The sequence below is a fragment of the Haliaeetus albicilla genome, chromosome 21 (assembly GCF_947461875.1).
Source record: "Haliaeetus albicilla chromosome 21, bHalAlb1.1, whole genome shotgun sequence".
Classification (NCBI taxonomy): Eukaryota; Metazoa; Chordata; class Aves; order Accipitriformes; family Accipitridae; genus Haliaeetus; species Haliaeetus albicilla.
The window spans coordinates 1849121-1876430 of NC_091503.1; the positions used below are offsets into that span (position 1 = coordinate 1849121).

The following is a 27310-nucleotide window of genomic DNA, read 5'->3' on the forward strand; positions in this document are numbered from 1 at the left end:
CTCCTTGTCCCCCCTGGGCATCTCTGCTGTCCCCTCAGCTATGAGGGGCTTTACCCTGGACGTCTGCTCAGCAAATGCTGGGACTCCAGCAAAGGTGGCCTGTGCCCGGAGGACTCGTCTCTTCCTGCGGTGGCCTTGGAGTGCTGCTGCAACGTCTGAGAAGTGCTGCGGGAGAGCCTGCGTGCTGCCCTGACCCCAGTTCACTGCATCATGGACCGAAAGTGAATCAAACCCCGTGCCACGAATGTAGCTGTCGGCTGGGGATGCTCTTCAGACATCCCGTGCCTGACTTACTTACCCTGCAGGGTAGAGCTCAGTTGCCTCTGGTCCAGCAGTCATATCTGGTAGACAGATAGGCGTAGTCCCTTGTTATGTTTGTATAAAACATGAGTGAAGCCTTATGTGAAATAAAACCTTCTGATTAAAGAGATTATACACACTGACCTTCACAAGTATTTTTGGTTTTGATCAGGGAGGAAGAGAATTGTATCGGTGATAAACTGATTAACAGTTTGCTAATGCTCAAGCCTAGGTGGCTATGTCTAGTTTGCCAAAAAGAAAGCAGCTTTTTCAAAGAGGCAAGGGCAATTAATAGTCAAGAAAAAGATCCAAAGTGAAAGATCACCTTTCACTTCAGAAGTGAAGGTGCAGAATTTTGTGGGAAGAGAAACTTGATTTTGAACACATCCTTAAAATGTCTTTAAAGGAATGTATTATGAAAGGTAACATTCCTGCCTGAGCCAAGATCCCCTTCCACGACCCCAGCCTGAGAATGTACTTATTTCAAGGCTGGATCCCCAGTCAAGAGGATGTGAATTTCTAACAGTCTTGTAGCTGCCTCATAATGGGTGAGAAGAAACTTTAGACCCAATATAAATAATGACTGAAGATCTGCATGCATTTTCCATTTCCTTTTGGCACTTTGACTTTAGAAAATTTTGCAACCACCTATTTAAATTCTGTAGGCAAACATTTTTCTTCTCTCTTACTTTAGGCTGGCTTGAATTACGGATGATTTCATGGTAAATAGCTAATGACTTAATCCCATAGGTGCAGCTAACCTTAGAACCAGTTTACTGGAATATTCTCGCAATGCCCAGCATCCCAATGCATTTTTTTTTTCCTTTCTGGAGCTTGTCAAATAGGGGTTTAAGTGGAAGAAGCATTTTCTGGTGACCGGTGCTAGTCAGGGAAGCAGCAGAATAGTGGAGGAGAATGCTTAACCCAAGAATTCTGCCAGTTTGGATGTCAAAGTATTTCCTAACACTGAATGAAAGGATTTTTTAAATGTCGAGTTTCATAAAGTGAAAGGTATGCAGCACTGTGAGAAGCAGTAGGAAAATGATCTGTTATAAATATTTGAACTCTTGCTGAGGTATCTTTTCTCCTTTGTCCTCCCTGGAATAGCTAAAACTAACATCTCTATTGAGCTTAAAGAACCGGGTCAATCAACTATTGAACACAGAGCATTTGTCGCCTAGAGGAATAAATAATGTAGCCTCACTCATCTGATATCAAAGGGAAGGGAATGTAATATCAAATATGCCTATGCATAAGGGGAAAAAAAGACAATAGTAACATCCTATCAGGTCTGCTTGAGTGGTTCACACACACAAACCAGAGCTGAGGGTGCAAACTGAAATGCCTAGTGAAAATAGGCTGACTGAGAAACCAGAATTTCTTTTGCTGGGAAGAGAAGTGAGATGAAGGCAGAAAAGATTTCTGAGCTTGTTCAAAAGGAAGCAAGGAAAGTATTTCCAGCTGAAGATTTTGGACTTAGAGATGAAATCACTGCTGCTAAGCTTGGCTGTTCTCTAAGGTAATGAAAGATTCAGGCTTGTTGTATTTCTGTAACTTCTTCAGTATATCCTGCCTCTGAATATAACTTAGGCAAATCTAGAGGTAGAAATCCATTTAATTTTCTACTCACTGTCAGAATATTTCTTTTGAATGGTTCTTTCTCTATTAAAAGGCAAGAATGTGTCGGGGGAAAAAAATATATATTCTGAAGATATTCCTAGAAGCTTGGTTACATTTTTGAAGGGACATGCTGTAATCTAAATGTTGAAAAGTGCTCTAGAGCCAGTACAATCCACAGAGACAGTGTGGAAAAAGCAGGGTAAAAAGGGAAACAGGAACTGGTGAATAGGAAGTGTAAGCACAAGAACATTTTTGGAGATTGTTGAGGTCCCCAGAAGCTGCAGAGAAATTTATGCAAATTTCTGTTTTGGGAAACAACTAAAAAACTGCTTGCAGTCAGAGCCAGGAGTGTGGAAAAGATGGGGAACTGACAGTATAGAGGAAAAAATACTCTAGGGGACTGTATATACTTTTTTCTTATCTTACTGCGTACAGTTTAAAGCCTTTTCTCCATGAGAAAGTTGCGCCAGTCTGTTTAGGTATGCAGTTTTAAATAAATACGACAGACATTTCTGTTTGAGCTTAAACCAATTTCTTTTATTTTTAATTCAGGACAATGAAAAATTTGCATAAGCTATACCAAGTAAGAAGGTCTACATGAGAATTTACATTAGTTAAACTAGATTGGTTTAAAACTTGGTTTAAATTAAATCAGTGCATCTTTCTGTAGTAAAGAAGGCTTTCAGCATGTGCACTGTCCACATCAGAGACAAAACTGGTAAAAGTATTTCACTGCTGAGAAGGTACAACTGAGGATTCTCCATTTTTCAGAGTATTATTTTGAAAAAGAAGCTAAAATTAAGAAAAGTTGACTGCCTTATAGAAACACCCCCCCCCCCAAACAAATAGGAAGTTCCGCATACACAGCATGAAATCGGACCACAAAATCAGGTATTAAAGACATTGAAAGACAGAAGGGCCTGTTCGACAAGCAGCATTAAGGAAAGCCAAGATCATTGATACAGGCAGAGAAACATCACATTTAGCTTGGTGAAGAAACCAGCTGACAAATTCAGAGAATTTAAAGCATGTCATGTTAACACTCTGAAAGATGAAGGAAGATTCAGCGACATATCTTTGTTTTTAAGGGATTGAAGCAAAGTCGGAAAGGCTGCCGGGTTTGCGTGTCGTAGGCAAAGAAGAGCAGACACAAAGTCACGTTCATCCCTGCTCTGTTCAGCACGTAAGAGGACTGCAATCTGGATTTCAAAAAAATCAATGTCGCATTCTGCTGCGAGGTGGGTGGATCATTGAAAATCTGTTGTGGGAGAAGGAAACAGAACTCCTTTCTCAATAGGCTGACATAGAGATTTTCTCTTCTCCAGCAGTTCATGTATCTTTGTAAAAACATAGTAATCAGCAGAAGGGAGTCTGGGTAGAAGGCAGACTGTACAGATCTAGGAAATAATGCAAAGTACAGAATTTGAGAAGAAATAAAGGGCAAATTTTGCAATAATTTTACTGAGAAATTTCCTCCTTTTTCAACCATTTGTATGTTGTAATGAGGTGACCATGAGAGAAATATGAAAAGGTAAAGCATATAGGATTCTTTCAGTAACAAAGAATGGCAGTGAAGGGAAAAAAGCAACTCTGGTAATAAATGTAAGCTAGGAAAAGGAAGAAGGCATAGCTGAGAAATAAGAGAATCCATGGACTAAAAATACCTAGTGGTAGTAGTAGGAGACCATTACATGGCTGACTGCAGACTAATTGCATTTGTTCAGTCATTGTGAAAATGGATACAGATGGGATGCACAAGTTTGGAAATACCCTACTGTTAAAGAGAAAATAAAGCAAATGTTACGTGATAAGCCATTACCTAAGATGATGTTGTTGGAGAGAACTCGGAAGATCATATGTCTAAAATACTCTTTTCTGCTTTAGCAGCTCTTTTAATTAATTTTTACTGATTTTTTTTTTTTACATCAAAAAGAAATGTAGGATGGTGATTGGGGGAAAAAAGGAGGCAGCAGACCTTAGTGAGATAGGTTTTCTTAGTCAGCCACTGACTGAAGTAACATGACACTTCCTTGCTTGAAACAGAACTTAGTTTTGTGAAAATCTGTTAAGAGTTGGTTGCAGAGCTTCAGTGGCTCAATGAGTATTTTGCATTTTCTTCACTGCTGTGGTATTGCAAGTTTTTACTGGGATGCCTTTGAAGGCACAGTCCAGATTTTACAAGCTTTTTCTAAGTAGAAGCAGCTGTGGAAACAGCTGATATCAAAGTTAACAATTCCTCAGAGGTCTGAATACATTCCAGATTAAAAGGGAGAAAAAGAAAAGCCCAGACCAGTCTTTTGTATCTGGTTTTCATATACTCATAGTACACCTAGTGGCAACTGGGACTCACAGCTGTTATTCCCAACTGCTCTGATTTTATTACGTGGTTCCTGGAAAGTTCCATCGGGTCCTAGCAAACCTTGTATTGGTCGGATGGAGAGCATAAAGCAATAAAAACTCTGTTTCCAGCTGCGTAAACAACACAGCAAAGTCCTACTTAGTTCTCAAAATAGTAGGAGATGGCTGATGTATGCCAGGGAGGAAATCTTCCTTGCCAGTTAGTGTCCATCATTTCCCGCAGTTCAGACAGATTTACCAGTCGGAGACACTGGACAGCCTTTGGGCCAGATGGCTGGCACATCATTCTCCGCAGCTGAAGAAGGATGCATGTTACCTTTCGTTACAGAAATCCTAAGATACACTTGGCAGCGCCTTCCTCTGAGCAGGGTGACTGTGACATTTCGTGTAGGTCTATTAGAGAGCTACTACACTTTCCATCTCCGCATCCCAGGTAAATCAGCTTCACCGCATGCACTTTTGTGTTTATTTGTCTCTTAGAAACACCCTGACACAAAACTAGTACAGTTTCTTGCAAAACGCTTTGAGGCTGCTGGATAAAAGCAGAAGGAAAATGCAAAAGACATTTTGTGGATAGATTTAAGTCTGAAGATTAAAATACTACTGCATGGTGAGCAACACTGAGGCATTTCTGGTACTTCTTTAGGCTCTGTCAGTTACCCAAATAAAAAGTTGGAAGTGCAGGCCCCTGAGCTCTAGTAATTTAACACAAATTTTCATTAATTTTGCCTAAATTGCTACAAACTTAGGCAAGCCACTTTAATTAGATAAGCCTGGGGAACTCTCTGTATTGCAGCAGGAAGAACCTGTAAGAAAGGACCTTACGGCCTTTGAAGAAAATTCTAGAAAACCACAGGAAAGGTTAAACTCATACTGCAGAAACTCAGAAAATTGAATTGTCAGGGGAAAAAAGAGCTTGGGAAGAAAGGAACAATAGGGAGAGGGAGACAGAGCCAGTGATAATAGTTTCAATATCATTTAGAAGAAGGAAGAGGTGAGGCGGAGCAGTATACACCAAAGAATTGTGTCTGAAGCTTCACAAGTCAGAAGGAAAAGCTCACACACTTGCTACCAGCAATCTGTGTTTCTCACATTTAGCTGAGAGCAACAGGGGAGACGGAAAAAAGCACTCCTGTGGGTACATAACTAAGAAAGTTTGGAGAGCATTACTATTCACTCTGTGAAAGACAGATATTAAATATTTAAATCAATTTAAATGCAGCTGTTCTGTTCTAAGTCAGAGAAAATCCGCAAGCGCATCAAAGACACGTGAGGATTTGGGTAGCAGGCTTTCCAAGGAAAGGACCCAAAAAGCAATTACCTGAGATGTAATATCTAAGCATCTGTCAGCCATGTCTGAAAACCAGGTGCTTAAGCTGGTATGACAAAGCCATTGCCCAAACGTGTGGGCTGTGGCTGCAAAGGAGAGGCTCTAATTAGTATTCACTGATGTGTGTCCTACGCACTCCCAACCTCGGAGGCCTTCGTGTGTTCTCCCGTCTGAGCCTACAGCAGACTAGGCAGAGGTGCCTAAACCAGGCTTCGTTTCTCACAGTGTCACTAAAACTGTGGCTCGTCTGGCCGAGCGAGAGCCGAGGTTCCCGGCAGGATGGCTGGAAGGTGGAGGTTGCTCGGCAAGTACAAGAACAGCATGTTATGGAAGTGTTGCACAAGCAGTCACCGTTAGTGCTATAATCTTACATAGTGTTTTGTCGTTTATCGAAAGTCCTTGCGTCAAGATTTGCACATTTACAGGAGCCTCTTACTTGTTTCATTTTACCATATTTAGCTGCCTGTATATTTTATTGTGTCTTTTTTTGCCCTGGAACAATGTGGTGGTGTGTTGGTCGGCCGTGTCCAACTTAACAGCTGGCTATTCCCTTGTGTTTGGATTAATTATTGCCCTTCGTCAGTGCACGGCCCAAAGTTACTAGCTGCTGGCTGGGCTGGGGCTGCTCGTTTCCCTGCTCCTCTGCTGGTGACCAGGCTTGAGTGATGGCACCCACGGGTTCATTACCTGCCTGGAAGCCCCTCTGCAAGAGATTGATAGGTGGTGACTGCCCGCCTGAGCTAGGAGGACCAGCTCTGCTCTCCCTAGGTTGTCCTTGCTCCTCACTAGCTGACCCGGGATGGCCGGAGCTGTGGTGAGCCATCGGTCTTCTCCGTCACAGTATTCAGTGGTTGATTCTGCGACGTTTCTTTCGCCACGTGCTGCGTATACATTCAGAGCAAACCAAACTGCCGTTCGAGGCTCTGAACGTTTCAATGAGTGAACCGTCCCCTTGGGTATCATGTAATCTTTTCGTGAGTTAAGTTTGTTGGTTGGGGGATGTCGTTGGGAAGAAGATCCAGAGCAGCAGGATTCACCGTGTGACTGAAATAATGTCTGGGCAGAAGCTGCCTGGAAGCTTGACGTGATAGCAGCTTTAACTTTCATCCGGGGAGGTGAAATACAAGTCTGACAGTGTATTCTTGCCTGAGTCCACAAGTTTATTTGGACATGGAGACATCCTGATGATGGCTTCTGGCAGTCATGATAAATGGTAGCCTGTGGTCAGGCCAAGATGCCTCCCTGCTGCGCGTAGCTTCATCGGTTTGTGGTATTTACTAAAAATTCGCTCTTCACGATAAAATTTCATTTGTATCTTTTCTCATTACGCCTTTGATATTTGATTTATTTAGAGTTTCTGTACTTGAATATTTCATTGTTGTGCTTAATCACCCCTCAATGACTAACATTTACAGATCTTCAGGGACTTCCCTATCTTCAGAGAAAGCATTGACCAGCTGCATTTTTTAACATAGTACCACAGTCTCACAGAAGTTAATTAAATACCCAATTAATTTAAATTGTGAAAATATAAATGGGCCTTTTGCTCTCAAATTACTCTGCTAAGTAGTTATTATCTAGCAAAGTAGTTATTTAGTTAGTACATTTTATTTCAGAAAATTCTTTACAGTAATTGCCCTATCTCATTTCAAGATATAGTAAATACTCTTAGTCTTCATATCTTGCCAAACATTTTCCTTGCTTCCATGACATTTCCTACTATATATATGTCTTGATAGTTGAGTCATATGTCTGGTAAATTGAGCAGAACCTTCGAGTGGCATGACTTACTTTTTCATGGCACCAGTCCTTAGGTCATACAAATAACGTGTCTTTCACTGGTTAAAAAAAGAATTGCAAGGGTGGCAGGTTTTAGGAGGGGTTCCTGAGACCGTTATTCCTATTGTAAAGCACCGACTTTTAGTAAGACAGACTCTCCAGACTTTATGGAAAATTAATGAGTGAGTAATAGAACTGAATGGAAGTTGAGTATTAGTTTGATATGCACTGCATGGCAAATTCCAGCAGGTTAGAAAGAAGAGCAGCTGGGTGGGTGGCATATGTACCTACGAGTCTGGTTTAGTTCTCTGCACCATGATATCTGAGGTGGCCTTAAGCAAGTCACTTAAGAATAATTCTTTGGAGAGAATCAGTTACGTGCCATATTGCCTGATGTCATAGCTCTTAAGTTTGAGGTACACAGTCACCTCTCACTAGGAGACAGAAATCAAAGATCCCACTTCCTCCAGTGCTTGAGGAAGGTTCAAATCCACATCAGTGGTTTTCTAGGAGAATATTCCCAACACTGAACAGTTCATTATCGTAATGGAAGGGAGCAGGAGAGACCGTTCCTTCTGGGACATGCCTCTTGGCTGTACTGGCTGGAGCACACTTAAGGATCCATATTATAGTTAGAGACAATTGCTCAGCCGCAGGGACATCTCTACCAATACACTAAACAGGGCTAAAGAGTATTCTGTAGTCCTGAACTTTGTAGACCTGGCCTGGCTTGGCCTGAGTGTATCCATGACATAGCAACTAGCCTTAAGGCTCCTCCATGGGGTGCTTCTGTGGCTCCGGGATGTAAATATTATGTTTCTGCCTATCTTTTAGCTCATAGTGTCTGAAACAGCAAGTGCTGTAACACAGCCTGTCATTGCCGAAATAGCAGGTATGTGTTGCATGCATTATGGTGTGGTGTGACAGCGTATAAAAATGTTTGAGATTGCACAGTCGCCTCCAATTGCACTGAAGGACAGTGAAGGCCAGACAAATGTGGCACAGTCTTGTCCGTGCTGCCTAGTGCTCTCGGTCTTCGGTTTAGCTGTCTCCGAGGCTGCGGGTAGGCATGGGCAGCCCCATGCTAGGGATGCACTAATGATGAGGCAGTAGGAACAGAATAAGGCAGCCACGGAGTGCTTGAACATGCCTCTAAATCCTGTTCTAGTAAGGTGCACAAGCAGAGCCAAAAAAGGATCAGTCCATGTACGAGAGCAAAACTTTAAGCATCTGAGTAGCATGACTGCTGGAAACAAAAATGCTCATTGGAGTAGAAAGGAGCTTTTAAGAATTAGGTGCTTAAATTGATTTCTGGCCTTCCTGTGCCTCAGCTTATCAGCACTGAGGGTAATCACATGCCCCTCTACTCAGTGTTGTGAGGATGAATAACATAATGATTTTACAGGACTCAGGAAAAAAAAAAAAAGAGGGCCAAACAAGGACTTCGAGTACTTTGACCATGAGAACAGTAATGCAGTTCGACTGCAGTAATATCCTGCAGTGTTGTAGACTATCTCAGCTCTGTCAACCACAATTAACTGCAGTATTGTAAATTGACCATAGTGTTGTGTTGAAATTTTCCAATTCTGGATACCTCTGTAGCTATTTGGATGGTCACTGAAGCAGTAGTATGTGCCTAAACCTGGTTCCTCTGATATGACTGTTGATGAGGATACCAACAACTGATATACGTCATTATCCTTGCCCTCCCTCCTTTCAGCCGAATCTCCCACTTTACTCACCAAAGTCCTCAAAGTACAGCATGTTAGCCTCCGAGGTGCACTGGGCCAGGCTCTCTCTGCTTCACACTGTAAGCTACACGACAACACTGTGAAGTGGAACCCCCTTCAGCCTCCCAAAACTGGAGGTTCATTGCAGAGTAATGTGTTCACCCCTTCTCAAGCTAGGCTTAGTTCATCTCATTGTATGCTGGATAGCAATCTGTCTGATGCCAGCATTTGAGTGCTGTTAAGTGCTGGCAGAAATCCCAATTAGTTGTTTTTTCCCTCCGTAGACCAGAGAAAATACTTCAGATGTCCTCTAGTGTGCTGCTTTTGGAGTGCCTTTAAATCTTCTGAGCTTTATGGAGCCCCTCTCCTTCAGGCTTTGGTGCTGTTTGTGTAATGTATTACTGCTTCCAACCACCATTCCCTTTGAAGGACACACCATAGAAGAACTTGGTCTTTTGCCCAAGCACATAACATCGCGTTGTGGTTTAACCCGGCAGGCAGCTAAACATCACGCAGCCGTTTGCTCTCTCCCCCGCAGTGGGATGGGGGAGAGAATCAGAAAAAAGGTAAAACTCATGGGTTGAGATAAAGACAGTTTAATAGGACAGAAAAGGAAGGGGAAAATAATAATAATAATAATAATAATAATAATAATAATAATAATAGAATATACAAAACAAGTGATGCACAGTGCAATTCCTCACCACCCACTGACTGATGCCCAGCCAGTCCCCCCTGGCCAACTCCCCCCGGTTTTATTGTTCAGCATGACATCCCATGGTATGGAATGTCCCTTTAGCCAGTTTTGGGTCAGCTGCCCTGGCCGTGTCCCCTCCCAGTTTCTTGTGCACCCCCAGCCTCCGCGGCCTGGGCAGTATGAGACGCTGAAAAATCCTTGATTTAGTGCACGCACTGCTCAGCAACAACTAAACCATCAGTGTGTTATCAACATTCTTCTCATCCTAAATCCAAGACACAGCACTGTACCAGCTCCTAGGAAGAAAATTAACTCTATCCCAGCCGAAAACAGGGCACACGGCAGCATTTTAGTTTAGAAACATGAAGGCCTTTGCTTGGGGTCACTGGCAACTTTGCGAAGTAGCAAAAGGGTTAATAACTTGGGTGTCTGAACTGGAGGATGTGGACTGTGTTGCAGGGAAACGGGGTCTCTGGGTTTGGGAGCTACGTGCTCATTTCCGAGGTGATGTACATCTGTGAAAGTACTCTGTACTGTTCCTCACAGGAGCAAAAGCTACTAATGCTGGACCAACAGACTTGGAGTAAGGCCCTGGGCACGGTCTGAGACCTTTCCTCCCCTCCCCTGACGAAAGGCAGCTCCGCTTAAAGCTCCCTCAAATTTCAGCACCCCGGCAGCTTTGCAGCCTCACGGAGAAACGCTGCAAAGGCTGAGCCCTGCTGGCAGCCTGGCACTGCCACCACCCGGAGCTCCTTGGGACGCCCAATCCTTCCGTCTTTTGGGGAGGAATTGTTCAGTTGTATGCACGCCCGTCGTGCCACGACATCGGCCCTTGGGGCCGGAGCGGAGGGGATTTGGGTGACGGTGGGGTTCGGGAACGAGAAAGAGTCATTAGTGCACTGTGGTGAACGTGACCCGACACGTAGCAGAGAGCGGGGACCCAAAAATCTGTAGCAGTGGGAAGATTCATCGCAGTTACAGACTGGTTTACCTTCTTGGAAACTTGCCCCTGCAAACTGAGCTTCAACAGCCATCGTTTCCCAGGTTAATTTTTCAATGCTCCGATTTCCCACCTCTCCTGAAGTTGAAGGACAAGCTTCAGATCGGCTTTCTGCTTTAAAAAGAGAAAGTTTCTGTATAGCAGCTCTGGACCGACTTTCTGCAAATGGGAGTTGTTTGGCGGCGTGACTGTCTTTGTGAAGGGAATTTTTGAACTGTCATTGCTCCAGTAGAGAGATCTGGAGTGTGAATTGTTTAGCAATCGGTTGGTTGATCATCAGCTGGTATGCTTTTCAGTTCTGCTCCCATCGTAACACTTGGCAGCTTCGCAGTTTGAACGGCCTCTGCTAGATTTCTAAACTATGCTTTAATAGAGCACGAAGTCTAGTCATGGCCGCAGCAGCGCAGATTAGGCAGCTGTGGTTAGATAACTGATGCTTAGGTCTCGGTGGAGTAAGTCTATCAGAAATCAAAGCTATCCGACACCAAGTTCAGTTTTATTGCTTTTTTTTCAAATGTGTGCAAAACTTCTTTGTACTCAGAGGCAATTTTATCAAATTTTCAGTCCCTCACTGCACAAAAAAAATCCCTCTGGATGAAAAAAAAAAAGAAAAAAACATTCCATAGTAGTTTTTTCTCTGAGATTTAAGATTAACAGTTCTACTACAGGAACTGTACCAGTTGCTACTTTTCTACCATTAAACTGGGTGACATGGCTTTTACAGTTCAAAGGCAATTTTGGTATAATGGAGATAATTCCCCATAAATTTAATGCAAATTTAAATTTTTAATTAGCAGTATTTTATATTTTATATATCATTATTCTAGACAACTTCAGGAAAACCAAGTATAATATAAGCATATAAATATTTTTGCAGATAATATTATCAGAATGATAATAGGGTATGCAGATCACAGTAATGTATTGGTGTTATAATGTCTGTGGCCATTTCAGGTGTAGAGTTTCAGGTTTTTAATAAGTTGACCTGAAGATCTTTTTAAGCTGGAGAAAGCTGTGTATTAAACATACAGTGCTAACTTAAGGATATAAAATGGAGTTACAGTCTTGCCAGAAGCAAAATTCTACTGCAGTGACAAGAGGCTTTTACTACTGTACATGTCCTACATTTTGTAAACAGTGAGAAAGATTACTATAATGATACTTGGTAAACTTGGCATCAGTATACAAATGAAAATTTAAAAGATAATATATTGTTCTCTACAATTCTATGCAGTCTAATATATGCACTTTAGCTTTCCCTTTTGAATCTGTCTGGTGACTAACTCATCAATCCTCTGAAAATTATTGCAAGAATTGTCCCTTGAATGATGATAAATCTGACGCCTGTTATGCATGGATGTTATTTTCAGTGTTTTCAATGAAAATGCAAGATGTTCTCCTAAGGATTCTGCACGCAGTAATTCAGCTAAAAATCTGTTAAACACTGTGAATTATTTAAATTTTAAGATGCTGTAATATGACAAATATTAGATCTTACAGAATCTTTTTGTAACTAAAGACTGAGTCTTTATGGAATAGTTAGCAATGTTTGATAGAAGTTGTCAAAACCCCTAGACTCTTGATTTTGTTTTCATCAGGTACTACTGAATCATGTGTCTGCTTTTAGAAGTCTTTTGAAATAAGCTTAGCTTTTACAAACTTGGTTTACTTCAGCTTTAGTAAGGCTTTTGGCAATGTGTCCTGTAACACCCTCATAGACAAGCTGGTGAAGTCCAAGTCAGATGAGTAGATGGTGAGGTGGGTTGAAAACTGGCTGACCTGCTGAGCTGAAAGGGTCGTGATCCGTGGCACGAAGTCCAGCAGGAGACCAGTCCCTGGTGGTGGGTCCCAGGGTCAAGAGTGGGTCCGATACTGTTTAACCTCTTCATTGCTGACCTGGATGATGGGACTGAGTGCACACTTGCCAGGCTTGCAGATGACACAAGATTGGGAGGAGTGGTTAATAGTACACATGCTTGCACATCATAGAAGCAGCTTGTCAGGAACCTCCAGAGGAACCTCCTGGAGTCCAACAAAGGAAAACGCCATGTCCTACACCTGGGGAGGAATAATCCCATGCACTGGTACAGGCTAGGGGCCAACCGTCTGGAAAGCAGCTTGGCAGAGAAGGACCTGGAGGTCCTGGTGGACAAGAAGTTGAGCACAAACCGGGAGTGTGCCTTTGAAGCAAACAAAGCCAACAGCACCCTGAGCTGCATTAGGAAGACCATTGCCAGCAGGTTGATGGAGATGATCCTTTCCCTCTGCTCAGCACTGGTGAGGCCACATCTGGAGTGCTGGGTTCACTTCTGGGCTCCCCAGTACAAGAAAGACACGGACTTACTGGAGCAAGGCTGAAGAGCCACAAAGGTGATTAAGGGGCTGGAGCATCTCTCATATGAGGAGAAGGTGAGAGAGCTGGGACTGTTCAGCCTGAAGAGGAGATGGTTCTGGGGGATCTCATCAATGTATATAAGTACCTGAAAGGAGGATGTAGACATGATGGAGCCAGACTTTTCTCTAGTGCCCAGTGACAGGACAACAGGCAATGGGCACAAACTGACACACGGGAAATTCTACTTAAACCTAAGAAAAACACTTTTTTTACTGTGAGGCTGAGTGAGCACTGGAGCAGGTAGTCCAGAGAGGTTGTGGAGTCTCCGTCCGTGGAGATATCAAAAGCTGACTGGACATGATCCTGAGCAACCTGCTGTAGGTGACTCTGTTTTGAGCTGGGGGTTTGGACTAAAGAATATTCAGAGGTCTTTCCAGGCTCGGTGACTGTCTGATTCTGTGATTCTGAATTATCTCAGTTTCCAAGGTGTGTTATTGTATCTCGCAGGGACACTCCAAGAGATGATGAAGGCTGTGAGGTGCTTAAACACTGCAGTAATAGTATAAGAACTTACCTATAAAGCCAAGTTTTGAAAATATAGTTTTCCCTGTAGTGTATTGAACAAAGAAGAGGCTGTTGATGTCCTCCTTCATGCTTAAATACATTGCTCACTGAACCCTGTGCAGTTTCAGGTGTTTTAAGTACAGTCATTTGCGATTTGCTCAGTAATGGAGATACGGTTCAGGCTGTCCAGGCACATTTAAGAACTGTATCAGGAACTTAAAATGACATGGAGTCAGTACAGTGAGTGCTATACTAAGAGTTTTCCATCTTTGTTTTCTGTCATGTTTTAGCAATCATTTCGTAGACTGCACTGCCAAAATTCAATTCTGGTACAAATGGAATCCATTTATTTATTTATTTGTTGTAAGAGAAAATTGACTTTGGTGTATAGTCTAAGTAACACAATAGGAAAATTCCACAATCTGAAATCCTAATGTTAAGTTGCATTGTGTTATTGTTTTCCTGTCACAGCATATCTCATCATTGCCAAGCAGGGTACATTTCTGTAATGCCATGGCAGATTCTCAGTGGAATGGAGTTTTTATCTATCCATGTTAATGAATGGTTTAATAATACAGTAAGAAAGACTACTCTCATAAAATGCTTTAATGATGGATGTCAGAACAGTTTCTGGAATGGATTTGTTTTAACAAAGGCAAATGTGCTTCCTCAGGCATCTGTGGGATTGCTGCTAATAAAAGGAATGAACATCATTAAATTGGTAACATCATGTGCCTACGCTTTTATTATCCTTACTTTTTCTTTTATTACGTTTTACTAGATGTTTTTGAAACATGAATTGTAAAATACTCTTTGTCACATTTATCAGTAGAGTTGAAGAACCTGTGTTCATTGCAGTGTTCCCCACAGTGTGTTCCCCTTGTAGCATGTATTTAAATGTATCTCAGCCACACACACAGAGGTTAGAAGATGGACACTGCCTATTAGACTGGTGTTTCCTGGGAATAATCAATAGCAAATGATGATGCTATTAAAAAATGCAATCCCTGTTCTGTATTTGAGTGAGAGTGTCATAAGCTTTTTTTTTTTTTTTCAAATTGTTTGACTGGTAAGTCATGGCTGCATTTTGAACCCAAGCTGGAATAAAGGCTCTACCAGGCAATTTAGATTATTATCCTAAAGTACTAAGGACCTGAACTTTCTTCTTAGTGTTTCAGTAAAGATACAATTAGAAAAGCTATGTGTATTTTTTCTGATACCACACACAGAAACAAGACAGGTGTGGAAAGCAGAAGTCCTGAGTAAAAGTAGGAAAAGGAGAACAGATTTAAGGACAGTACAGATTTTTTTACAATATTGAAACTCCTTGGGATTATAAAATAGCAACTTTTGTTGAATGTTTCCTGCTGTAATGTTACACTAGTCCCTAAAATAATGTACAAAACAATTTTAATTAGCAGTCAATACCTGCAAAATATCTAGCCTTTCATTTGCTTGCTGAAATAGGAAAAAAGTTGTGAATTACATTTATCTTGTATAAAAACATATTTATGTTACGTATGTCCTGTGTACATCATAGGAGATGCACTTGGGGGCCAGTCTTTCCTCCGTGCATGAAACTCTCATTTATCTGAGCATAGTAAACCTCAGATTAAATTATTTATTCAGTCTCCCATTACTGTGTTTTTGCTGCGTAGGAACCAAGCGGTTGCAAGATTATATGAAATATATTTCAGTTCAAGTCTGAAATCCTACCTCTGGCAGTGGCCAGTACCTGCTGCATCAGAGGAGGGCAGCAAACGAACAAAACAAAATCTGTAGTTCAGCTATCTGATTGTGTGCTACTAAACATCTAGGGGAGAAATTTCATCTTCATTCTTGCCAAGATCATTATTAGACCTGGAGCAAGAGACATGAATGCCCCTGTTTCTAACATTTATGTCCTAATTTTGTCCAAAATGAATTTTTGGAAACCTACTGCTGGTAAAAGAAGGATCTAATGTAATATCTACATATAATATATGTACGTATGTATGCGTATCAATTAAAAAATATATATATGTAGGTGTATCAAGTAAAACACAAGCAGAATACTATATAATTTTAGTCAGGCATAAGATATTTATTCTGAGAAATCTTCCACATTGTTAGTTTCATTGATGAAAATAACATTTAAAGGTCAATTGCAAATTGTTTTTAAAGTATTCCATTTCTGCAGTTTTTTGCCTTGACAGCTGTACTCTAAAGCTTTGACAAGTTTCCAGGGGAACTAATGGCTACAAATGTGACTGATAATTGAATAACACAATTTTATTTCCTAATGGTACTACTAAATCTAATTGGCACAATGCACTTCCTGAAATCTTCGTGTCTTTAAAAAGTGACTCTTCTTTCTTCACTTCTATAAGAAACACATAATTAGTCCTCATTATTACACAGAATTATGATTTATCCTTTCTCCTACCACTCTAGAAGGCTGGAAAAAGATGTTTACAAGCAGACCCACATAACTACTTGGACAGGATTTAGATATCTAAGACCAGTCCTCAAAAAGCTGTGCTCTGCTCATGCCTAACTCCCTCAAATTTAGCTTTTTTTTTTTTTTTTTTAATATTCATATTATGCATGGACTTCTGCTTGTGAGCAAATTTAGAATTGTCTCAGTCTTGACAGGGCAGAGCCTCTCGAAACCTATTCATGCATAAACCTGGTTAGCAGCCGTTAGACAGGTACTTGGCCACTATTTTGCCAGAGGGACCCTGTGAACAGGCACTGCTTAAGTGCGTTTAATGCCTGGTTATCTGCTCGGAGAACAGCGGTGGCTGCTGTTTTCCTCCACTTCCACTCGCTTCTCCTCAGCGGCTCTATGATCAGTGCATTGGCTCAGGCAATCTGAATTTAAGTCCCTGCTTTTGCTTTGCAGAAGCTGGTTTTTAGAAGCCAGCTTTGGCGAGAAATATGTTATACGATTTGTGCCTTTTCTGTATTTAAAGCTTCTCAAAAGTGTCCTGTAATTGATTGAATAAATTGAGCATTTCATCTTGGAAAATGGCAAATTTTTAACAGATTTTATGATTTCCTCTGGTATTTCATGTATCCAGAAACTCTAAGGCTTCTGTCATCCAAACAGGTTCCCTGAAAGCAGGAGTTATTCCCACTTTACCATGCTAATCTCCCAATGCTGTTCTTATTGGGAAGGTCATTTTCCATGACATCTTAAGCCTTGAGCTCCCAGCTAAAAATAGCAACAGGGATCTCAGACGTGCCAGTCATTTTTGCAAGGCAGCTTTTTAATAACAGACCAGCTGCAGGAGGCGCAGGTATCTGCAGAGCAAACCCTCCTGCATCTTCTAGGGAAGGATGGGAAGGGAAGCCAAGAGGGCTGTGCCAGGCGTGAAGAAGCACCAAGGTCCTAAAAGAGGCCCGTATGGGAGACATGGTATAAATCAAAAGCCCTGGAGATAGGGGAAAGGAGGTCAGCCGGTGGCAGACGAAGAAGGAACCACCAGAAGGGTACCTAGAGAGGCATCAGACAAAGCGAGCTGGTGGCAAGTTCACAACAAACACATGGAGCCAATTTCTCATCCGTCGTGTAGCTCACCTTCCAAACACCTTTCCGTCAGATGGTGTGAATGTTGGAAGTTTCGCTGAGTTAAGAGTCAACTGGACAATTCTGGGAGGGGGGAGAAAATTAATAAACTGAAAGTTATTGAGTATCAAGTCACCACATCTGGCTCAGGTGGTCCCTAAGTCATAAGCTGTGGAATGCTGGGAGAGAATTTGGGGAAACGGCATGTTGTTGCAATCAACATCTCGTTATAGGCATATATGTGGAACCAAGAATTTATTGTTAGCCCAGTTAATGTTTTAACAGTCTATTTGTAAAAATTATGTAGTTAATATAAGAAAGCCTCATTAATAATGCCGTTAAAATTGTTATACAAGAAAACTTATTGATACCTACCCCTTTTCTCTGGCGTTGTGTTCACCCTTCTGGTGTCCCTCTGGCTGCCAAAATCAAGACTTGAGCCTTCCTCCAGATGAATGGTGGGGGTCAGAACAAGTCATCAGCATCCTCAGGTCTCAGCTGGGTGCGGTGTGATGTCCATGATGGGGGTGTCCCTCTCTCCTCAGTCTTGGGGTCCCCTCTGGGCTATTTTCATAAGTTTTCCTATCACAGCCTGCCTCCTTCTCCCTGCTTCCCAGGCAAAGCCTGGGAGCCGCACGCTGCACTCCCCAGCCCCGTTATCCCGGAGGGGCTGGGTTTTTTCCAGCAGGGACTAGGTAGGGATGCCAGCCCCCTGCCCCGGGCGTTCCCGGAGAAAAGCCAGCGCAGGGAGGGCACAGACACGTGGCCACCAGGCGATCGCTGCCGCAGCCAAAACCAGCTCCTGCCAAGGCTGGGCCAGACACGTCCTGAGACCCCGGTGCTGCCAGGTCAGCACCAACCCCCTGGCCTTCTGCAAGCCATGGCAAAACCCATATTGACTGGGTTGCAATATGCTTGCCCTGTTTTCTCCTCTGCCCTAAGTTTGGTCAATTTTTCCTAGTTTTGGTCATTCTCACAAATAAGATACAGATTGTTGGACTTTTGGATCAACCTAGTACAACTGCTCTTATTTGCCAACGCAAGGCTCCTTCTCCTGTTTATGGCTGATTAGCTGAGGGAAGGCGTCATGAAGGGGGAATAAGATCTCCAAAATTCACACTGGATCTTTCTGTTCCTTCATCCCTAGTCAACAGATATTCTACAGAGCGACTGGAAAGCTACCTGGCAGAAAAGGACCTGGGGGTGCTGGTTGACAACTGGCTGAATATGAGCCAGCGGTGTGCCCAGGTGGCCAAGAAGGCCAACGGCATCCTGGCTTGTAGAAGAAATAGTGTGGCAAGCAGGAGCAGGGCAGTGATCGTCCCCCTGTACTCGGCACTGGTGAGGCCGCACGTCGAGTACTGTGTTCAGTTTTGGGCCCCTCACGACAAGAAAGACATTGAGGTGCTGGAGCGTGTCCAGAGAAGGGCAACGAAGCTGGTGAAGGGTCTGGAGCACAAGTCTTATGAGGAGCGGCTGAGGGAACTGGGGTTGTTTAGTCTGGAGAAAAGGAGGCTGAGGGGAGACCTGATCGCTCTCTGCAACTACCTGAAAGGAGGTTGGAGCGGGGTGGGGGTCGGTCTCTTCTATCGAGTGAGAAGCGATAGGACAAGAGGAAATGGCCTCAAGTTGCACCAAGGGAGGTTTAGGTTGGACATTAGGAAAAATTTCTTCACCGAAAGGGTTGTCAGGCACTGGAACAGGCTGCCCAGGGATGTGGTGGAGTCACCATCCCTGGAGGTGTTCAAAAAATGTGTAGATGTGGCACTTCAGGACATGGTTTAGCGGGCATGGTGGTGTTGGGTTGATGGTTGGACTCGATGATCTTAGAGGTCTTTTCCAACCTAAATGGTTCTATGATTCTCTGATTCTACTTCTGCAAAGCCTTGAGCCAGCTCTGCCTCAGGTTAGACATGTGGGATTCATATCACATCTTTATTCAAGCATCATCATCTATTTTACTCAAGCAAATTCCCTCAGAAATCAATGAAGTTAAAGCTTTGGAGTTTGCAATAGTTGCAATAAAAATACCAGTTAATAAATAAGCTTTCAGGATGTCCACAGTGCTTTCAAAAAAGATGAGTCTTTCCTCTTTATACTAAACTTGCAGAAATATTTTCCTTACTACAGAAGGCCATGTGTCAAAACAAGACTACAGCCTGCCACTAAACCAAGGCACACAACTTCGTGAATAAAATTTTCAGAACACACAATTTTGATTGTGCAAGAATTGACAAAAGTAGAGAAGATAGGGAAGGGACATCAGCCTCCTCCGATGTACAGGGCAAGTCACCAGATCGTGGTGAAAGATACTCCTGCCAGACTTCCTTCAGCATTGGCAGTGATCCGATTTTGCTCCAATTTTAGTGTCCTTTGTCTTTTTGTCTTTGCTCAATCAGCACAGTATGTCAAACCCTCCAGGTGCGGAGAGGTCTATGGCCACATGTACACTCCTCTTCCAGGAGAGCTCCTGGGCTTCTGAGCCATAAAACCACCATGATTCTCCTTTGATAATAAGCTTTAGCCTCAGTAGTTTGCTACACTTTTCTCCATTCTTTGCTACTCTTCTTTAAAATCAAATTTAAATTAAAAGCAAGGAAAAGGAAAGACTAAATTTTTTTAGTTATTCCTGGACTGTTTGGCTGGAGTTATGCTGTCAAACCCAGATCAATAATCACATCTGACAACTTCAAGTGAAGGTTTATGCTTGACTAAGGGGAAATAAAATAAAAGTTAGTATAGAAGGAATTTATTTGCAGAATGATCATTTTTCTCCATTACCTTACATAGAGGTGTCACAGAGATAGACTGCATACAAGACACTGAAGAGTACTAAAAAGGCCACAAAGTGTTTATTTATAGACAGCTGAAATATTTCCCAGAGGCCTAACTTAACTGCAGTACCCTTTTTATCCCAGTGTAAATGGACTCTGATTTTAAAGGCAGAAGCTAGCCCCTAATATACATTTAAGTGATCTTCATCACTTCTCACATCAGAAAATTCCTCCTTTTTTTTTTTTCAACAGCACACAAATATCTTTCCATTTCAGCAGACAGCAGAGGCAGAAAAAAGGCTCAGGGGCAGGTGTGTGCCTGGCAGAAAGGACAGAGAATTGCTTTAGTGATTGAAATTTTGCCCTATATTTAACAGCACTGAGAGAGGCTCAGCAGTGAATTTCCTTAAGAGCAAAACCCCTCACTCTGTCTAGATAACTTCCCAGCCTGTAAAGGCTGTAGAGGAATTAAAGTACAATTCCAAGTAGTCTTTAGATGTTTTTTTCTTACAGTTAGTATGTAAACTTTGCACAATAGCACTCTAACAAGTCCTGCATCTCACTAACTACAAGACACGGGAATACTACTGTTACTATTGCTACTACTATTCCGAGTGCTTTAACTGTTGAAAAATTAAAATAGTAATCCTGTTGCGTTAGTTTTGCACTGAAGTGTAGTGTTCAGGTTAAGATGATGCTTGATACATCTCTCTGGAATCAGCGTCTTCCTTAATGTTTTGAAATGACAAACACAGATGCATTTCTTTTAGCTGATCTTTGTGCTTGCTGAAGGCTGTATATCTTCTTATTTTTGTTAGAAGGCATTTCAAGGTTTTCCGGTGATGATTTGTTGTTGATATAAACCTTAATGCTCAAAATCCACTCCTCATTTCCAATCTGCATACAACATTTCTAGAGCAAGTCCATAAATTTGTGAAATTTCTTGCTCTGCCCATTCAACATGGTGGGAACCAGCTACTTTTACCAGGCACTCTGCTTGGTAACTGAGAAAAGCAGTTCCTGCATTGAGAAGCAGGCAAGAATTCTTTCTTCTTTTGAAGTTATTTATAAAATCATTTATTTTTCAACCCTATGCAGGCACTCAGGGTAGAGTGAGGTTCTACTTTGTGGGAAGGTTTATGAAGCAGAAGTACATCCTATATCCTAAAAATATTTCTAGTCCAATGCTCCAGCCACATTGGTATTTATGTTTCTCCTTTGGTGGGGCCCTAATGTCAAGCACATGCAGGAGTGCTTGAAGGACCGGACCAAGCTAAGGTAAGAGCCAAGAATAAGCATAAAGATCAACAGAGAGGTGGGGAAGACAGGCAGAACAAAAATATAAGCATGTGGTAAGAGAAAACATCTGTGAGAAGTAAGATGGTTGGTTTTTATTTTTGATTTAATTGAAAAATACCAGATGTAACCTATGGAAAATGTTACAACTAGGAAAAATAAAAAGTTATTAATGAAAGGCATATTTCTGCTATGATTTTCATCAAAAGTTGCTACAAATACTTGGCCTTCCTCTAAAATAATTCATATTTTTATTTTCTAGGGTCTTGGCAGATACGTGAAGCAAATCACAACCACACTGAAACTTTACTCATTCAGACGACCTTTTGCAAAACAGATGACATTGGAGATGCCCCAAATAAAAGAAATCCAATTCAATAAATGCAGCATGCTCCATTATTTGATGTAGTCCAACCTGAAATAAACAAGGGCCTGATTCTCTATCATTAAAAAAATAGTAATCCCAGAACACTTCCAGCAGGAGAAGAAGCTTGTGTTGATAATGTCTCTCACTTCTGCTTACCTATGTCAGAGAAAAATGAATTCAAGCTGGAACGGATGCTGGAATGAAGGTCTATTAGAATTATGAGAAAAAGAAAGGTTAACAGACAGAAGACTATTCAAACGGCCTTGTTAGGAAAAGGAGGATGAATGTTCTCTAAAAAAACATCAGGGTGCAGGGTATGATACCAGGAGGGAAGAACTACTTAAAATATTGGACAAGTAGGAGAGGTGTTCACTGGAGCACTTGACCAGGATTCAAAAGACTCAGCTTCAGCTGCATCCCCATTGAAATGTGGATAGTCACCTGCAGTTTCTTTCTGCCCAAGCAGGTACCCAAATCCGTAGGTGAGAGGCGTGTTTATTCTCTCTCCAGTAGTTTCACATGAAGCAGAACTAGTGTAAGAGAAGAAACAGAGCGTGCCCCACAGTCTTTTACACCAGAATGCTGCAGCCTCGTGGCTTCCCAGTTATTGCACCCCCCAAAAATATGAATGCTCCAGCTTCTTCCCAAGAAGAAGGTGAGAAAAGGTTGCTTTAGCAAAATATATCCTTTTACAGAGCATTCATCTCCAATGCAATATAACACACTCCACTTTGGTAAGGCTTGTATTTCTTTGGGGATTTCTGGAGCTGGATGGTCAAAACATTTTCCTTCATAAGAGGTATAGCAAGAGAGAACTGAACCAGAAGCTCCCGGTTCAGTAACTGAGTTGTCACATACAATCTATTTCTGTCCTCTCTTTTCTGTGAGATACTGCCTTCGGCACCTGACCCTGGGAGAGGATGCAGGAGCCTGAAGGGAGCCGGGCACCTTCCTCTTCGATAGGGTAAGGCATCCAGGCTCTAAAGAGGGCAAAATGTAAGACAGACATCTCTGCTTTTTTTTTCCTTTTTGGTTAGGTAAGCCTGGCAGAGCCAGCCAGCTGGCTCGTGTGGATCCCTTAGGCACGTATCCCTCTGTCTCCATGGATTATACAGAGAACCAAAGCCTGAAAAAACTTCTGTGTTCTACCTCGTTGATGGCTTCATGACACCAGTATGCAAGATTTAAGAGTATGAGAAGAAAAAGTTGTGACAGATGTTAGTCAAGTTGCTTCACGCTCTACTGGAAGGTCCTCAGATGACAAAGAGTGTAGCCTATTTAAAAATTTCTGGATGCTGATGGTAGAGATCGTATAAGGCCGTGGTTTAATGGAAGTTCTTGCTTACATAAATCTAGCTGTAAATCTTGCAGTCCGTTTGAGGTTATTGTACAAAACAAATCTTTATTCTATTTTACAATCTATCTTATACTTTCAGTATGTATATACATAGCCTGTAAATTCAATACATAGAATCATTTAGGTTGGAAAAGACCTTCAAGATCATCGAGTCCAACCATCAACCATGCCCACTAAACCATGTCCTGAAGTACACCGTCTACTCGCTTTTTGAATCCCTCCAGGGATGGCGACTCAACCACTTCCCTGGGCAGCCCATTCCAATGTCTGACAACCCTCTCAGTAAAAAAAATTTTCCTAATATCTAACCTAAATCTCCCTTGCCTCAACTTGAGGCCATTTCCTCTCGTCCTATCTCCAGCCACCTGACAGAAGAGACCAGCATGATTTTTAGTGCATCAGTGTTCAGATGACTAGAGGCCAAGATGTTCTGATCTCAGTATAAACTTTTCATTGTTTTGTCACAACAAACTTGTTAGTCTAAAAAGCAGACACTGAACACAGTGCCACTAGCTTTGCCTTGATGCTTTTTTCTCACGTCCTATTTTCCCAAAACCCACAGCAAAGTTATAAAAAATTGAAAAGTAGAACTATTAATGAGTCTCAGCCAACATGACAGTTTTTTCTTTTTTTTCTGTGCATCAAAGAACCATGCTTTTTTTTTTTTTTCAGTGTAGCACAGTACCTTGAGGCATCTAATCATAGAAATGTTGGCTCCAGTCAAGGAAAGAGAGTGAAGTGTTTAGCCCAACCTAAGTCAAAACCTATCGAAAAATCCCTGTCAAGAACATAGTCTAACGCCGCATTCCTTGACCACGCTTTCTTTCTGAGCAGTCTGCCTGTAGCGTTGTAATTTGCAGCCAGATCTCAGAATTCCCAGAAGATGGCTGCCAGAACTGGTGAGCAGCTAAAAAGAGCATCAAAGGTAAAATTACTAACACTATAGTTGAAATGATGTGTGAAAAACTGGAATAAAAAAAGGTCATTAACTTTGAGACTGTTGCCAGAGCAAAGGCAGTGTAACGAGCACTACAGATGATTCAAAATTGGGGGGTTTAGTTTTGTTCCTAAAATAGTACGCAGATTACCTTTTGAATGTCGTCTTTTTACAGTCTTGTTTGTCAGTAATCCCGTGAGCAGCTGTTTAGCCCAACACTTTGAGCAAAGAGCCCAAATGACCGACCTGATGTAACCTCTTTCCAGCTACTGCCCGTTGTCTAGACTGCGGTCAGAGACCGGCACTACTCTACAATGGCTGGAGTTAATGAATAGGTTATTTTCTCTCCCTGTTTTTAGGACTTCACTGAAAAAATACCGGTGAATAGCCAAGCTGTAGGTGAAAGTAATAAAGACCTTACTACATAAAAGGACAGACAGGAAGTAATTCATTATGCCTGAGATGTGCAAGGCTGCATTGCAAATTAAACACAAAGGATTTTACTACGTGGTATTTCACATGTGTTTGACTCTTTCATACACACGCTTAAAACCTTTGGATGTTCCAACTTTTTCCTTACAGATAAGCCCATCTTCTGAATGTTGGATTGTTTTAGGACATGGGCAGTTTGCAGCTGGAAGTGCACTTTCCAGCCTGCACCATTACACAGACAACTCTCTAAATTACACTTGGGCATGGTTTCTACGAGTGGTTTCTAGGAAAAGGAGAACATTGCCTAATTTCAATTTTGTTTTCTGTGAGTTGACATGCTTTTGTATTATTACAGCTGAGGCTTCACAAATGTAGAAAGCACAATTTTGCTTCAGCATGTCAGAACACAGCCTCATGTCTGGGTCCTCTTGTGCGCTGCTGCTTAACTGCCAAATCTGTAGTAACCCTTCTTTGCTATAGTCAGTATATGCCTTACTACTACGCACTAATGACAGTTACAATTAATTAGGTTCTAGTGTTTCTGAGGGAAAGTAGACATTTTTTTATCTCATTTGAATCTTGAAGTATTCAGGGTGGTGAGGCACTGGCCCAGGTTGCCCAGAGAGGCCGTGGCTGCCCCATCCCTGGCAGTGTTGAAGGCCAGGTTGGATGGGGCTTGGAGCAACCTGGTCTGGTGGAAGGTGTCCCTGCCCACGGCAGGGGGGTTGGAGCTAGATGAACTTTAAGGTCCCTTCCAACCCAAACCATTCTGTGATACTGTGATTCTATGAAAAGTTTTGAACCACACATATAGTAAAAGCCCTTGGGCCAGGGGATGAGGATGAGTTTAATCTGAATTACATTTCCTGTGAAGGAACAGCAAGAGCAGGCCGCTCCACAAGGGAAGGTGAGCTGAGGATGATGGTGGGCAGGCAGGGGCAGCGTCCTCAAGGATAAGAGGGGCAGAGCAATACACCTGGACAAGAAGAGCAGAGCAGTAACGAGGTTCAGCTGACAACAATTACCAAAACCGTCTGTAGTGATGAAGCAGACCTGAGGTCAAGGCAGGAGGTCACATCAGCAAGGCAGGATCAGGATCCACAGCTGGGCAGAAGTGTACCTACCGTGTAGCTCAGGCAAGGAGCAAGGGCCTGAGCTGAAATGCAGCTCCTGAGCATGGGGTGCAGCCCCAGACGAGGTTTCTCACAGCTCTTTCTCACAGCATAGCTGTTTTCACAGCAGAATAATGCAAGGTTTCAACTGCCACACCGTATCAGAGGTGATCCTGAACAGAAGATGCTAAACCCTGCTTGCGAGGGAAGATGTTACAGATCTTCTTGGTGCACGCGTGGCCAATTTAACCGAGGACTTGCAGGTTCTTCCAAACAGGAGGAGGCTCTATGAGCTTTACAAACCAAGCAGGGGCTGAGGTTAGTGAACTGTGAGATAGCGATGCAAAGATTTGTAGGTAATTTTATATTCTGTCCCTCATTCTCCTGTCACATTTGAGGACCTCTCTCCTGACTCTCTTGTCTCTTCCTCTCTGTTGCTGTTTTGTTCTCTGATCACCCAGATATTTGTTTTGCCTTGCTAGAAACTGATAAGCATTTCATTAAGCAGGTCGTGTCTGGGGTTTTACCCCTTCTCACATGGAGAAAGACCTCACGTAGGTTCAGGGGGCTTTTCCCAAGCAGTCTAGCTAGCTGCTCTGGGCCAGCAGCAGTGAAGGCTTTCCAAAGAAATGAGAGGACACACTCATTTTTGTCTGCAGAAAGAAAGAGAGCCCTTGCTGAGTTTTCTGTGCCGTGAAGAATTTCTGCCTCAGCCAAGATTTGCCTGAGCATCAGCCTGAGATTAGCTGAGGCTCAAGTTAACTTTGTTCAAAACTTGGCCTGTCCCACAGAAATTCAGCCTTTGTTTCCCAGAATCTTCTACAGGACTTAGGCCCACATTAAATACTCCCACAACAGTCTTGGGACCAGACAAATGTTCCCAGACAAATATTCCTTATTTTGTTGTAAAGTATCATGTAATTCCAACCCAAGCAGTTTGCTTATGCTAGTAAACTGAAATTTAGATGTGTTTTTTCCTTTTTAAACCATCATGTAGGTGTGAGAGACTGACGGGGTTAATGACTCAAACATTGTGGTGGGGCAAGTTCTGCTTAAGGACTAAGTACAGAATAACAAACTCTGCCCAGCAAGGAGCCCCAGGTGAAAAGAAGCCCCTGAGCACCCACCCATCAGCAGCAGGAGGGGAGGGTGTGCAGGAGGGTGCACAGCTCCCTGCTCTGTTGTGCTGTTCTGATGTGCTGAGCAGGGCAGTTCACCACGGATGGGGAAAGATCACGTCTGTAGGGAAGGGGAAGCTACTCCCCGAACGACCCCCAAGCCCATGGCCCAAAGGCTACCTAATTAGCCTAATGAGTTTGAGTGCCCACCCGAAGGAGGGTCAAGGATGATAAAAGGACATCAAATGAAGCCCCAGTTGTGCAAGCCCACTGGAACTGGACCTGTTGGCTGACTGGATGAACGCCGGATCCAGAAAAGGTAAGACCTTTCTCTTCTCTCTCTCTTTCCCTTTTCCATAATCCCTACGTGTCATCCCTTTAGACATAAACCGTTGACCAAGTCTGGGACCAGGAGTGGATCTAGCTCCCCCTGGGCTCCTCACTGAGAAGGAGTCTAGAAAGCGAGGGGGTCTGCTCTGAACACCATGACTCAACGGGAGGGCTCTCCTTGTTGACTTCCCTGAACTGGTTCCCAAATAAGCAAGGCCTGTAGTATATGTGTGGTGATGTACGGTTAGCACATGTTACACAGTTTACTGACATAGTTTCATGCCAGTTTTTGTTGTGAGCATACCAGTTTTGGTGGTGAGCGTG

At 42.6% G+C, this 27310-nt stretch overlaps 1 long non-coding RNA gene across 4 annotated transcripts; it reads left to right on the forward strand.

Moving 5' to 3' along the window:
• The first annotated feature begins 574 nt into the window (after nucleotides 1-574).
• LOC138690287 (uncharacterized) lies at nucleotides 575-26805 on the forward strand. 4 transcript variants are annotated; one of them, XR_011329097.1, is made up of 4 exons: nucleotides 575-1819; nucleotides 3009-3158; nucleotides 4607-4711; nucleotides 21596-26805. It is a non-coding gene; the product is annotated as an uncharacterized lncRNA (long non-coding RNA). The 4 variants fall into 4 exon arrangements; XR_011329099.1 differs by lacking the exon at nucleotides 4607-4711 and having other exon boundaries at nucleotides 21596-23982; nucleotides 24354-26805; XR_011329098.1 differs by lacking the exon at nucleotides 4607-4711 and having other exon boundaries at nucleotides 21596-22355; nucleotides 22738-26805.
• The last annotated feature ends 505 nt before the right edge of the window (nucleotides 26806-27310 follow it).